The sequence below is a fragment of the Dendronephthya gigantea genome, unplaced genomic scaffold (genome assembly GCF_004324835.1).
Source record: "Dendronephthya gigantea isolate DGI-Jeju-01 unplaced genomic scaffold, DenGig_1.0 000187F, whole genome shotgun sequence".
NCBI lineage: Eukaryota > Metazoa > Cnidaria > Anthozoa > Malacalcyonacea > Nephtheidae > Dendronephthya > Dendronephthya gigantea.
Genome location: NW_021163197.1, coordinates 89262 through 102135, shown reverse-complemented (window position 1 = coordinate 102135; position 12874 = coordinate 89262). Strand labels below are relative to the sequence as shown.

The 12874-nt window shown below is 33.8% G+C and overlaps 1 long non-coding RNA gene and 30 other non-coding genes across 37 annotated transcripts; 1 reads left to right on the top strand and 30 right to left on the bottom strand.

Annotated features, from left to right (window-relative positions):
* Positions 1-762: 762 nt before the first annotated feature.
* Positions 763-835, bottom strand: Trnak-cuu. Its single transcript has one exon. It is a non-coding gene; the product is annotated as a tRNA-Lys (tRNA).
* Positions 836-1143: 308 nt separating this feature from the next.
* On the bottom strand, positions 1144-1216 carry Trnak-uuu. The gene has a single exon. It is a non-coding gene; the product is annotated as a tRNA-Lys (tRNA).
* Positions 1217-1526: 310 nt separating this feature from the next.
* On the bottom strand, positions 1527-1599 carry Trnak-uuu. Its single transcript has one exon. It is a non-coding gene; the product is annotated as a tRNA-Lys (tRNA).
* Positions 1600-1904: 305 nt separating this feature from the next.
* On the bottom strand, positions 1905-1977 carry Trnak-uuu. The gene has a single exon. It is a non-coding gene; the product is annotated as a tRNA-Lys (tRNA).
* Positions 1978-2278: 301 nt separating this feature from the next.
* Trnak-uuu lies at positions 2279-2351 on the bottom strand. The gene has a single exon. It is a non-coding gene; the product is annotated as a tRNA-Lys (tRNA).
* Positions 2352-2651: 300 nt separating this feature from the next.
* Positions 2652-2724, bottom strand: Trnak-uuu. The gene has a single exon. It is a non-coding gene; the product is annotated as a tRNA-Lys (tRNA).
* A 212-nt stretch (positions 2725-2936) lies between these two features.
* On the top strand, positions 2937-12649 carry LOC114538521. 7 transcript variants are annotated; one of them, XR_003688764.1, is made up of 10 exons: positions 2937-2975; positions 4052-4119; positions 7086-7153; positions 7849-7916; positions 8611-8678; positions 9373-9440; positions 10136-10203; positions 10900-10967; positions 11663-11730; positions 12428-12649. It is a non-coding gene; the product is annotated as an uncharacterized LOC114538521 (long non-coding RNA). The 7 variants fall into 7 exon arrangements; XR_003688765.1 differs by lacking the exon at positions 2937-2975 and adding an exon at positions 3695-3775; XR_003688766.1 differs by lacking the exons at positions 2937-2975; positions 4052-4119 and adding exons at positions 5601-5634; positions 8992-9096.
* On the bottom strand, positions 3026-3098 carry Trnak-uuu. The gene has a single exon. It is a non-coding gene; the product is annotated as a tRNA-Lys (tRNA).
* Trnak-uuu lies at positions 3405-3477 on the bottom strand. The gene has a single exon. It is a non-coding gene; the product is annotated as a tRNA-Lys (tRNA).
* On the bottom strand, positions 3788-3860 carry Trnak-uuu. Its single transcript has one exon. It is a non-coding gene; the product is annotated as a tRNA-Lys (tRNA).
* On the bottom strand, positions 4171-4243 carry Trnak-uuu. Its single transcript has one exon. It is a non-coding gene; the product is annotated as a tRNA-Lys (tRNA).
* On the bottom strand, positions 4550-4622 carry Trnak-uuu. Its single transcript has one exon. It is a non-coding gene; the product is annotated as a tRNA-Lys (tRNA).
* On the bottom strand, positions 4934-5006 carry Trnak-uuu. The gene has a single exon. It is a non-coding gene; the product is annotated as a tRNA-Lys (tRNA).
* On the bottom strand, positions 5307-5382 carry Trnak-uuu. Its single transcript has one exon. It is a non-coding gene; the product is annotated as a tRNA-Lys (tRNA).
* Trnak-uuu lies at positions 6440-6512 on the bottom strand. The gene has a single exon. It is a non-coding gene; the product is annotated as a tRNA-Lys (tRNA).
* Trnak-uuu lies at positions 6822-6894 on the bottom strand. Its single transcript has one exon. It is a non-coding gene; the product is annotated as a tRNA-Lys (tRNA).
* On the bottom strand, positions 7204-7276 carry Trnak-uuu. Its single transcript has one exon. It is a non-coding gene; the product is annotated as a tRNA-Lys (tRNA).
* Trnak-uuu lies at positions 7585-7657 on the bottom strand. The gene has a single exon. It is a non-coding gene; the product is annotated as a tRNA-Lys (tRNA).
* Positions 7967-8039, bottom strand: Trnak-uuu. Its single transcript has one exon. It is a non-coding gene; the product is annotated as a tRNA-Lys (tRNA).
* Positions 8348-8420, bottom strand: Trnak-uuu. The gene has a single exon. It is a non-coding gene; the product is annotated as a tRNA-Lys (tRNA).
* Positions 8730-8802, bottom strand: Trnak-uuu. Its single transcript has one exon. It is a non-coding gene; the product is annotated as a tRNA-Lys (tRNA).
* On the bottom strand, positions 9109-9181 carry Trnak-uuu. The gene has a single exon. It is a non-coding gene; the product is annotated as a tRNA-Lys (tRNA).
* Trnak-uuu lies at positions 9492-9564 on the bottom strand. The gene has a single exon. It is a non-coding gene; the product is annotated as a tRNA-Lys (tRNA).
* On the bottom strand, positions 9872-9944 carry Trnak-uuu. Its single transcript has one exon. It is a non-coding gene; the product is annotated as a tRNA-Lys (tRNA).
* On the bottom strand, positions 10255-10327 carry Trnak-uuu. Its single transcript has one exon. It is a non-coding gene; the product is annotated as a tRNA-Lys (tRNA).
* Positions 10636-10708, bottom strand: Trnak-uuu. The gene has a single exon. It is a non-coding gene; the product is annotated as a tRNA-Lys (tRNA).
* On the bottom strand, positions 11019-11091 carry Trnak-uuu. The gene has a single exon. It is a non-coding gene; the product is annotated as a tRNA-Lys (tRNA).
* Positions 11399-11471, bottom strand: Trnak-uuu. The gene has a single exon. It is a non-coding gene; the product is annotated as a tRNA-Lys (tRNA).
* Trnak-uuu lies at positions 11782-11854 on the bottom strand. Its single transcript has one exon. It is a non-coding gene; the product is annotated as a tRNA-Lys (tRNA).
* Trnak-uuu lies at positions 12164-12236 on the bottom strand. Its single transcript has one exon. It is a non-coding gene; the product is annotated as a tRNA-Lys (tRNA).
* On the bottom strand, positions 12547-12619 carry Trnak-uuu. Its single transcript has one exon. It is a non-coding gene; the product is annotated as a tRNA-Lys (tRNA).
* Positions 12650-12874: the final 225 nt, after the last annotated feature.

Here is a 12874-nt window from a genome sequence, read left to right as displayed (position 1 = left end):
AACGATATAAGTTACATAATTTTATGGTGTCCTTAATAACATGCCTGCACTTTCAAACACAAAAATATGCCTTCAACAAAGCATCTTTCGTATGTTTTCCATGTCTCTGGGTAAAACCATGGCTTTGCGAATCGTTGGTTCTATTGAGTATTGTTCTTCCTTTCAATTGCATTTTGTTGTATTGTATTGTTCTAATTAAATAAGTCATTATAATGATGCAAAAATTTAACGTTGTTTTTCTCAGATACGCGACTTCAACTTCGGGACATTTTTACAACGCCAATACTTCATGCTTTCGTCTAAAATTTTTAGAGTGTGTCTGTGAATAGGAGAGCTAAACAAAAGACTAAAAGAAACTTACCCAGCGACAAACCTCTTTCAGCCACGTCGTCGTCTTGAAGATGTTTATTTCCCCTCAAGCATTCAATTATTAAAGTAAGCATTCTTTACTGAATTTCCCGTTTAGTCAAACAGGTAATCAAAAACATTTTTTATCCTAAAAATAATTTGTCATTCAACGACAATGCAACCAGGTCAAAAGTAACTTTCTCGCTAGGAGATTTAGCAAGAAATATTTTTAGCAACGTATTTTTTTGAAAAGTTCACATGCCGTCGAATCAAGTAAAAATAATTTCTCTTTCAGCGACAAAGCAGTCAAGCCCGAAATATTCGTCAAGGTGTTTATTTCTACTCAACCATTCGATTATTGAAATAAGCATTCTTTACTGAATTTCCTGTTTAATCAAACAAGTAATCAAAACCAGCCCGATATGGGACTCGAACCAATGGCCATCAGATTAAGAGTCTGATGCTCTAACAACTGAGCTAACCGGGCAGCTAGTGCTTTTTTGGGAAATTAACCAATCAATATTTTTTATCCTAAAAAAAATTTTTCATTCAACGACAATGCAAGTAGGTCGAAAGTAACTTTTTCGTTAGGAGATTTAGCAAAAAATATTTTTAGCAACGTATTTTTTTGAAAATTGCACATGCCTTCTAATCTCCTAAAAAAAATTTCTCTTTTAGCGACAAAGCTGTCAAGTCTTATACATTTGTCAAAGTGTTTATTTCTGCTCACCATTCAATTATTCAAATAAGCATTCTTTACTGAATTTCCAGTTTAATATACAGGTAATCAAAACCAGCCCGATATGGGACTCGAACCCATGGCCCTCAGATTAAAAGTCTGATGCTCTACCAACTGAGCTAACCGGGCACCTATGCAAGCGTTGTGAAATTAACGAATCAATGTTTTTTATCCTATGAATAATTTTTGATTCAACGACAATGGAAGCAGGTCGAAAGTAACCTTCTCGTTAGGAGATTGATTAAAAAATATTTTTACGAACGTATTTTTTTGAAAATTTCACATGCCTTCTAATCTCCTAAAAATAATTTATCTTTCAGCGACAAAGCTGTCAAGTCCGATATATTTTTCAAAGTGTTTATTTCTGCTCACGCCTTCAATTATTGAAGTAAGTATTCTTTACTGAATTTCCCGTTTAATCAAACAGGTAACCAAAACAAGCCCGATATGGGACTCGAACCCATGGCCCTCAGATTAAAAGTCTGATGCTCTACCAACTGAGCTAACCGGGCAGCTAGGCTTTCGTTGGGAAATTAACCAATCAATATTTTTATCCTAAAAATAATTTTTGATTCAACGACAATGGAAGCAGGTCAAAAGTAACTTTCTCGTTAGGAGATTCAGCAAAAAAATTTTTAGCAACTTTTTTATTGAAAATTGCACATGCCTTCTAATCTCCTAAAAATAATTTCTCTTTCAGTGACAAAACTGTCAAGTCTATATATTTGTCAAAGTGTTTATTTATGATCACTATTCAATTATTCAAATAAGCATTCTTTACTGAATTTCCAGTTTAATATACAGGTAATCAAAACCAAGCCCGATATGGGACTCGAACCCATGGCCCTCAGATTAAAAGTCTGATGCTCTACCAACTGAGCTAACCGGGCACCTATGCAAGTGTTGTGAAATTAACCAATCAATGTTTTTATCCTATGAATAATTTTTGATTCAACGACAATGGAAGCAGGTCGAAAGTAACTTCTCGTTAGGAGATTGATTAAAAAATATTTTACGAACGTATTTTTTGAAAATTGCACATGCCTTCTAATCTCTAAAAATAATTTATCTTTCAGCGACAAAGCTGTCAAGTCCGATATATTTTCAAAGTGTTTATTTTGCTCACTATTCAATTATTGAAATAAGTATTCTTTACTGAATTTCCAGTTTAATCAAACAGGTAACCAAAACAGCCCGATATGGGACTCGAACCCATGGCCCTCAGATTAAAAGTCTGATGCTCTACCAACTGAGCTAACCGGGCAGCTAGTGCTTTCGTTGGAAATTAACCGATCAAATTTTTTTATCCTAAAATAATTTTTGATTCAACGACAATGGAAGCAGGTCGAAAGTAACTTTCTCGTTAGGAGATTCAGCAAAAAAAATTTTTAGCAACGTATTTTTTTGAAAATTGCACATGCCTTCTAATCTCCTAAAAATAATTTCTCTTTCAGCGACAAAACTGTCAAGTCTTATATATTTTCAAAGTGTTTATTTGCTCACTATTCAATTATTCAAAAAGTTCTTTACTGAATTTCCAGTTTAATATACAGGTAATCAAAACAGCCCGATATGGGACTCGAACCCATGGCCCTCAGATTAAAAGTCTGATGCTCTACCAACTGAGCTAACCGGGCAGCTAGCAAGCTTTGTTGAAATTAACCAATCAATGTTTTTTCCTAAATAATTTTTGATTCAACGACAATGGAAGCAGGTCGAAAGTAACTTCTCGTTAGGAGATTGATTAAAAAATTTTTACGAACGTATTTTTTTGAAAATTTCACATGCCTTCTAATCTCTTAAAAATAATTTATCTTTCAGCGACAAACTGTCAAGTCCGATATATTTTTCAAAGTGTTTATTTCTGCTCACACATTCAATTATTGAAGTAAGTATTCTTTACTGAATTTCCCGTTTAATCAAACAGGTAACCAAAACAGCCCGATATGGGACTCGAACCCATGGCCCTCAGATTAAAAGTCTGATGCTCTACCAACTGAGCTAACCGGGCACCTATGCAAGTGTTGTGAAATTAACGAATCAATGTTTTTTATCCTATGAATAATTTTTGATTCAACGACAATGGAAGCAGGTCGAAAGTAACCTTCTCGTTAGGAGATTGAAAAAAATATTTTTACGAACGTATTTTTTTGAAAATTTCACATGCCTTCTAATCTCTTAAAAATAATTTATCTTTCAGCGACAAAGCTGTCAAGTCCGATATGTTTTTCAAAGTGTTTATTTGCTCACGCATTCAATTATTGAAGTAAGTATTCTTTACTGAATTTCCCGTTTAATCAAACAGGTAATCAAAACAAGCCCGATATGGGACTCGAACCCATGGCCCTCAGATTAAAAGTCTGATGCTCTACCAACTGAGCTAACCGGGCAGCTAATGCTTTCGTTGGGAAATTAACCAATCAATATTTTTTATCCTAAAAATAATTTTTGATTCAACGACAATGGAAGCAGGTCGAAAGTAACTTTCTCGTTAGGAGATTCAGCAAAAAAAATTTTTAGCAACTTTTTTTTATTGAAAATTGCACATGCCTTCTAATCTCCTAAAAATAATTTCTCTTTCAGTGACAAAACTGTCAAGTCTTATATATTTGTCAAAGTGTTTATTTATGATCACTATTCAAGTTTTCAAATAAGCATTCTTTACCGAATTTCCAGTTTAATATACAGGTAATCAAAACCAGCCCGATATGGGACTCGAACCCATGGCCCTCAGATTAAAAGTCTGATGCTCTACCAACTGAGCTAACCGGGCACCTATGCAAGTGTTGTGAAATTAACGAATCAATGTTTTTTATTCTATGAATAATTTTTGATTCAACGACAATGGAAGCAGGTCGAAAGTAACCTTCTCGTTAGGAGATTGATTAAAAAATATTTTTACGAACGTATTTTTTTGAAAATTTCACATGCCTTCTAATCTCTTAAAAATAATTTATCTTTCAGCGACAAAGCTGTCAAGTCCGATATGTTTTTCAAAGTGTTTATTTCTGCTCACGCATTCAATTATTGAAGTAAGTATTCTTTACTGAATTTCCCGTTTAGTCAAACAGGTAACCAAAACAAGCCCGATATGGGACTCGAACCCAAGGCCCTCAGATTAAAAGTCTGATGCTCTACCAACTGAGCTAACCGGGCAGCTAGTGCTTTCGTTGGAAATTAACCAATCGATATTTTTATCCTAAAAATAATTTTTGATTCAACGACAATGGAAGCAGGTCGAAAGTAACTTTCTCGTTAGGAGATTCAGCAAAAAAATTTTTAGCAACTTTTTTTTATTGAAAATTGCACATGCCTTCTAATCTCCTAAAATTAATTTCTCTTTCAGTGACAAAACTGTCAAGTCTTATATATTTGTCAAAGTGTTTATTTATGATCACTATTCAAGTATTCAAATAAGCATTCTTTACTGAATTTCCAGTTTAATATACAGGTAATCAAAACCTCCCGATATGGGACTCGAACCCATGGCCCTCAGATTAAAAGTCTGATGCTCTACCAACTGAGCTAACCGGGCACCTATGCAAGTGTTGTGAAATTAACGAATCAATGTTTTTTATCCTATGAATAATTTTTGATTCAACGACAATGGAAGCAGGTCGAAAGTAACCTTCTCGTTAGGAGATTGATTAAAAAATTTTTTACGAACGTATTTTTTTGAAAATTTCACATGCCTTCTAATCTCTTAAAAATAATTTATCTTTCAGCGACAAAGCTGTCAAGTCCGAATATGTTTTTTCAAAGTGTTTATTTCTGCCTCACGCATTCAATTATTGAAGTAAGTATCTTTACTGAATTTCCCGTATTAATCAAACAGGTAACCAAAAAAGCCCGATATGGGACTCGAACCCATGGCCCTCAGATTAAAAGTCTGATGCTCTACCAACTGAGCTAACCGGGCAGCTAGTGCTTTCGTTGGAAATTAACCAATCAATTTTTTATCCTAAAAATAATTTTTGATTCAACGACATGGAAGCAGGTCGAAAGTAACTTTCTCGTTAGGAGATTCAGCAAAAAAATTTTTAGCAACTTTTTTTATTGAAAATTGCACATGCCTTCTAATCTCTCTAAAAATTTCTCTTCAGTGACAAAACTGTCAGTCTTATATTATTGTCAAGTGTTTATTTATTGATCACTATTCAAGTATTCAAATAAGCATTCTTTACTGAATTTCCAGTTTAATACACAGGTAATCAAAACCAGCCCGATATGGGACTCGAAAACCCATGGCCCTCAGATTAAAAGTCTGATGCTCTAACCAACTGAGCTAACCGGGCACCTATGCTTTGTTGAAATTAAACCAATCAATATTTTTTATCCTATGAAAATTTTTTGATTCAACGACAATGGAAGCAGGTCGAAAGTAACTTCTCTTTAGGAGATTGATTAAAAAAATATTTTAGCACGTTTTTTTTGAAATTTCACATGCCTTCTAATCTCTTAAAAATAATTTATCTTTTCAGCGACAAAGCTGTCAAGTCCGATATTTTTCAAGGTGTTTATTTCTGCTCACGCATTCAATTATTGAAGTAAGTATTCTTTACTGAATTCCCGTTTAATCAAACAGGTAATCAAAAAAGCCCGATATGGACTCGAACCCATGGCCCTCAGATAAAAGCCTGATGCTCTAACAACTGAGCTAACCGGGCAGCTAGTGCTTTTTTGGGAAATTAACCAATCAATATTTTTTATCCTAAAAATAATTTTTGATTCAACGACAATGGAAGCAGGTCGAAAGTAACTTTCTCGTTAGGAGATTCAGCGAAAAAATTTTTAGCAACTTTTTTTTATTGAAAATTGCACATGCCTTCTAATCTCCTAAAAATAATTTCTTTTCAGTGACAAAACTGTCAAGTCTTATATATTTGTCAAAGTGTTATTTATTGATCACTATTCAAGTATTTCAAATAAGCATTCTTTACTGAATTTCCAGTTTAATATACAGGTAATCAAAACCAGCCCGATATGGGACTCGAACCCATGGCCTCAGATTAAAAAGTCTGATGCTCTACCAACTGAGCTAACGGCACCTATGCAAGTGTTGTGAAATTAACGAATCAATGTTTTTATCCTATGAATAATTTTTGATTCAACGACATGGAAGCAGGTCGAAAGTAACCTTCTCGTTAGGAGATTGATTAAAAATATTTTTACGAACGTATTTTTTTGAAAATTTCACATGCCTTCTAATCTCTTAAAAATAATTTATCTTTCAGCGACAAAGCTGTCAAGTCCGATATGTTTCAAAGTGTTTATTTCTGCTCAGCGCATTCAATTATTGAAGTAAGTATTCTTTACTGAATTTCCCGTTTTAATCAAACAGGTAATCAAAAAAGCCCGATATGGGACTCGAACCCATGGCCCTGAGATTAAAAGTCTGATGCTCTACCAACTGAGCTAACCGGGCAGCTAATGCTTTCGTTGGGAAATTAACCAATCAATATTTTTTATCCTAAAAATAATTTTTGATTCAACGACAATGGAAGCAGGTCGAAAGTAACTTTCTCGTTAGGAGATTCAGCAAAAAAAAATTTTTAGCAACGTATTTTTTTGAAAATTGCACATGCCTTCTAATCTCCTAAAAATAATTTCTCTTTCAGTGACAAAACTGTCAAGTCTTATATATTTGTCAAAGTGTTTATTTATGATCATATTCAAGTATTCAAATAAGCATTCTTTACTGAATTTCCAGTTTAATATACAGGTAATCAAAACCAGCCCGATATGGGACTCGAACCCATGGCCCTCAGATTAAAAGTCTGATGTTCTACCAACTGAGCTAACCGGGCACCTATGCAAGTGTTGTGAAATTAACCAATCAATGTTTTTTATCGTATGAATAATTTTTGATTCAACGACAGTGGAAGCAGGTCGAAAGTAAACTTCTCGTTAGGAGATTGATTAAAAAATATTTTTACGAACGTATTTTTTTGAAAATTTCACATGCCTTCTAATCTCTTAAAAATAATTTATCTTTCAGCGACAAAGCTGTCAAGTCCGATATGTTTTTCAAAGTGTTTATTTCTGCTCACGCATTCAATTATTGAAGTAAGTATTCTTTACTGAATTTCCCGTTTAATCAAACAGGTAACAAAACAAGCCCGATATGGGACTCGAACCCAAGGCCCTCAGATTAAAAGTCTGATGCTCTACCAACTGAGCTAACCGGGCAGCTAGTGCTTTCGTTGGAAATTAACCAATCGATATTTTTTATCCTAAAAATAATTTTTGATTCAACGACAATGGAAGCAGGTCGAAAGTAACTTTCTCGTTAGGAGATTCAGCAAAAAAATTTTTAGCAACTTTTTTTTATTGAAAATTGCACATGCCTTCTAATCTCCTAAAAATAATTTCTCTTTCAGTGACAAAACTGTCAAGTCTTATATATTTGTCAAAGTGTTTATTTATGATCACTATTCAAGTTTTCAAATAAGCATTCTTTACTGAATTTCCAGTTTAATATACAGGTAATCAAAACCAGCCCGATATGGGACTCGAACCCATGGCCCTCAGATTAAAAGTCTGATGCTCTACCAACTGAGCTAACCGGGAACCTATGCAAGTGTTGTGAAATTAACGAATCAATGTTTTTTATCCTATGAATAATTTTTGATTCAACGACAATGGAAGCAGGTCGAAAGTAACCTTCTCGTTAGGAGATTGATTAAAAAATATTTTTACGAACGTATTTTTTTGAAAATTTCACATGCCTTCTAATCTCTTAAAAATAATTTATCTTTCAGCGACAAAGCTGTCAAGTCCGATATATTTTTCAAAGTGTTTATTTCTGCTCACGCATTCAATTATTGAAGTAAGTATTCTTTACTGAATTTCCCGTTTAATCAAACAGGTAACAAAACAAGCCCGATATGGGACTCGAACCCATGGCCCTCAGATTAAAAGTCTGATGCTCTACCAACTGAGCTAACCGGGCAGCTAGTGCTTTCGTTGGAAATTAACCAATCAATATTTTTTATCCTAAAAATAATTTTTGATTCAACGACAATGGAAGCAGGTCGAAAGTAACTTTCTCGTTAGGAGATTCAGCAAAAAAATTTTTAGCAACTTTTTTTTATTGAAAATTGCACATGCCTTCTAATCTCCTAAAAATAATTTCTCTTTCAGTGACAAAACTGTCAAGTCTTATATATTTGTCAAAGTGTTTATTTATGATCACTATTCAAGTATTCAAATAAGCATTCTTTACTGAATTTCCAGTTTAATATACAGGTAATCAAAACCAGCCCGATATGGGACTCGAACCCATGGCCCTCAGATTAAAAGTCTGATGCTCTACCAACTGAGCTAACCGGGCACCTATGCAAGTGTTGTGAAATTAACGAATCAATGTTTTTTATCCTATGAATAATTTTTGATTCAACGACAATGGAAGCAGGTCGAAAGTAACCTTCTCGTTAGGAGATGATTAAAAAATATTTTTACGAACGTATTTTTTTGAAAATTTCACATGCCTTCTAATCTCTTAAAAATAATTTATCTTTCAGCGACAAAGCTGTCAAGTCCGATATATTTTTCAAAGTGTTTATTTCTGCTCACGCATTCAATTATTGAAGTAAGTATTCTTTACTGAATTTCCCGTTTAATCAAACAGGTAATCAAAACAAGCCCGATATGGGACTCGAACCCATGGCCCTCAGATTAAAAGTCTGATGCTCTACCAACTGAGCTAACCGGGCAGCTAATGCTTTCGTTGGGAAATTAACCAATCAATATTTTTTATCCTAAAAATAATTTTTGATTCAACGACAATGGAAGCAGGTCGAAAGTAACTTTCTCGTTAGGAGATTCAGCAAAAAAATTTTTAGCAACTTTTTTTTGAAAATTGCACATGCCTTCTAATCTCCTAAAAATAATTTCTCTTTCAGTGACAAAACTGTCAAGTCTTATATATTTGTCAAAGTGTTTATTTATGATCACTATTCAAGTATTCAAATAAGCATTCTTTACTGAATTTCCAGTTTAATATACAGGTAATCAAAACCAGCCCGATATGGGACTCGAACCCATGGCCCTCAGATTAAAAGTCTGATGCTCTACCAACTGAGCTAACCGGGCACCTATGCAAGTGTTGTGAAATTAACGAATCAATGTTTTTTATCCTATGAATAATTTTTGATTCAACGACAATGGAAGCAGGTCGAAAGTAACCTTCTCGTTAGGAGATTGATTAAAAAATATTTTTACGAACGTATTTTTTTGAAAATTTCACATGCCTTCTAATCTCTTAAAAATAATTTATCTTTCAGCGACAAAGCTGTCAAGTCCGATATGTTTTTCAAAGTGTTTATTTCTGCTCACGCATTCAATTATTGAAGTAAGTATTCTTTACTGAATTTCCCGTTTAATCAAACAGGTAACCAAAACAAGCCCGATATGGGACTCGAACCCATGGCCCTCAGATTAAAAGTCTGATGCTCTACCAACTGAGCTAACCGGGCAGCTAGTGCTTTCGTTGGGAAATTAACCAATCAATATTTTTTATCCTAAAAATAATTTTTGATTCAACGACAATGGAAGCAGGTCGAAAGTAACTTTCTCGTTAGGAGATTCAGCAAAAAATTTTTTAGCAACTTTTTTTTATTGAAAATTGCACATGCCTTCTAATCTCCTAAAAATAATTTCTCTTTCAGTGACAAAACTGTCAACTCTTATATATTTCAAAGTGTTTATTTATGATCATATTCAAGTATTTCAAATAAGCATTCTTTACTGAATTTCCAGTTTAATATACAGGTAATCAAAACCAGCCCGATATGGGACTCGAACCCATGGCCCTCAGATTAAAAGTCTGATGCTCTACCAACTGAGCTAACCGGGCACCTATGCAAGTGTTGTGAAATTAACCAAACAATGTTTTTTATCCTATGAATAATTTTTGATTCAACGACAATGGAAGCAGGTCGAAAGTAACCTTCTCGTTAGGAGATTGATTAAAAAATATTTTTACGAACGTATTTTTTTGAAAATTTCACATGCCTTCTAATCTCTTAAAAATAATTTATCTTTCAGCGACAAAGCTGTCAAGTCCGATATGTTTTTCAAAGTGTTTATTTCTGCTCACGCATTCAATTATTGAAGTAAGTATTCTTTACTGAATTTCCCGTTTAGTCAAACAGGTAACCAAAACAAGCCCGATATTGGACTCGAACCCAAGGCCCTCAGATTAAAAGTCTGATGCTCTACCAACTGAGCTAACCGGGCAGCTTGTGCTTTCGTTGGAAATTAACCAATCAATATTTTTTATCCTAAAAATAATTTTTGATTCAACGACAATGGAAGCAGGTCGAAAGTAACTTTCTCGTTAGGAGATTCAGCAAAAAAATTTTTAGCAACTTTTTTTTATTGAAAATTGCACATGCCTTCTAATCTCCTAAAAATAATTTCTCTTTTCGTGACAAAACTGTCAAGTCTTATATATTTGTCAAAGTGTTTATTTATGATCACTATTCAAGTTTTCAAATAAGCATTCTTTACTGAATTTCCAGTTTAGTATACAGGTAATCAAAACCAGCCCGATATGGGACTCGAACCCATGGCCCTCAGATTAAAAGTCTGATGCTCTACCAACTGAGCTAACCGGGCACCTATGCAAGCGTTGTGAAATTAACGAATCAATGTTTTTTATCCTATAAATAATTTTTGATTCAACGACAATGGAAGCAGGTCGAAAGTAACCTTCTCGTTAGGAGATTGATTAAAAAATATTTTTACGGACGTATTTTTTTGAAAATTTCACATGCCTTCTAATCTCTTAAAAATAATTTATCTTTCAGCGACAAAGCTGTCAAGTCCGATATATTTTTCAAAGTGTTTATTTCTGCTCACGCATTCAATTATTGAAGTAAGTATTCTTTACTGAATTTCCCGTTTAATCAAACAGGTAACCAAAACAAGCCCGATATGGGACTCGAACCCATGGCCCTCAGATTAAAAGTCTGATGCTCTACCAACTGAGCTAACCGGGCAGCTAATGCTTTCGTTGGGAAATTAACCAATCAATATTTTTTATCCTAAAAATAAATTTTGATTCAACGACAATGGAAGCAGGTCGAAAGTAACTTTCTCGTTAGGAGATTCAGCGAAAAAATTTTTAGCAACTTTTTTTTATTGAAAATTGCACATGCCTTCTAATCTTAAAAATAATTTCTCTTTCAGTGACAAAACTGTCAAGTCTTACATATTTGTCAAAGTGTTTATTTATGATCACTATTCAATTATTCAAATAAGCATTCTTTACTGAATTTCCAGTTTAATATACAGGTAATCAAAACCAGCCCGATATGGGACTCGAACCCATGGCCCTCAGATTAAAAGTCTGATGCTCTACCAACTGAGCTAACCGGGCACCTATGCAAGTGTTGTGAAATTAACGAATCAATGTTTTTTATCCTATGAATAATTTTTGATTCAACGACAATGGAAGCAGGTCGAAAGTAACCTTCTCGTTAGGAGATTGATTAAAAAATATTTTTACGACCGTATTTTTTTGAAAATTTCACATGCCTTCTAATCTCTTAAAAATAATTTATCTTTCAGCGACAAAGCTGTCAAGTCCGATATATTTTTCAAAGTGTTTATTTCTGCTCACGCATTCAATTATTGAAGTAAGTATTCTTTACTGAATTTCCCGTTTAATCAAACAGGTAATCAAAACAAGCCCGATATGGGACTCGAACCCATGGCCCTCAGATTAAAAGTCTGATGCTCTACCAACTGAGCTAACCGGGCAGCTAATGCTTTCGTTGGGAAATTAACCAATCAATATTTTTTATCCTAAAAATAATTTTTGATTCAACGAAAATGGAAGCAGGTCGAAAGTAACTCTCTCGTTAGGAGATTCAGCGAAAAAATTTTTAGCAACTTTTTTTTATTGAAAATTGCACATGCCTTCTAATCTCCTAAAAATAATTTCTCTTTCAGTGACAAAACTGTCAAGTCTTACATATTTGTCAAAGTGTTTATTTATGATCACTATTCAATTATTCAAATAAGCATTCTTTACTGAATTTCCAGTTTAATATACAGGTAATCAAAACCAGCCCGATATGGGACTCGAACCCATGGCCCTCAGATTAAAAGTCTGATGCTCTACCAACTGAGCTAACCGGGCACCTATGCAAGTGTTGTGAAATTAACGAATCAATGTTTTTTATCCTATGAATAATTTTTGATTCAACGACAATGGAAGCAGGTCGAAAGTAACCTTCTCGTTAGGAGATTGATTAAAAAATATTTTTACGACCGTATTTTTTTGAAAATTTCACATGCCTTCTAATCTCTTAAAAATAATTTATCTTTCAGCGACAAAGCTGTCAAGTCCGATATATTTTTCAAAGTGTTTATTTCTGCTCACGCATTCAATTATTGAAGTAAGTATTCTTTACTGAATTTCCCGTTTAATCAAACAGGTAATCAAAACAAGCCCGATATGGGACTCGAACCCATGGCCCTCAGATTAAAAGTCTGATGCTCTACCAACTGAGCTAACCGGGCAGCTAATGCTTTCGTTGGGAAATTAACCAATCAATATTTTTTATCCTAAAAATAAATTTTGATTCAACGACAATGGAAGCAGGTCGAAAGTAACTTTCTCGTTAGGAGATTTAAAAAAAAATATTTTTAGCTACGTATTTTTTTGAAAATTGCACATTCCTTCTAATCTCCTAAAAATAATTTCTCTTTTAGCGCCAAGCTGTAGAGTCTTATATATTTGTGAAAGTGTTTATTTCTGCTCACCGTTCAATTATT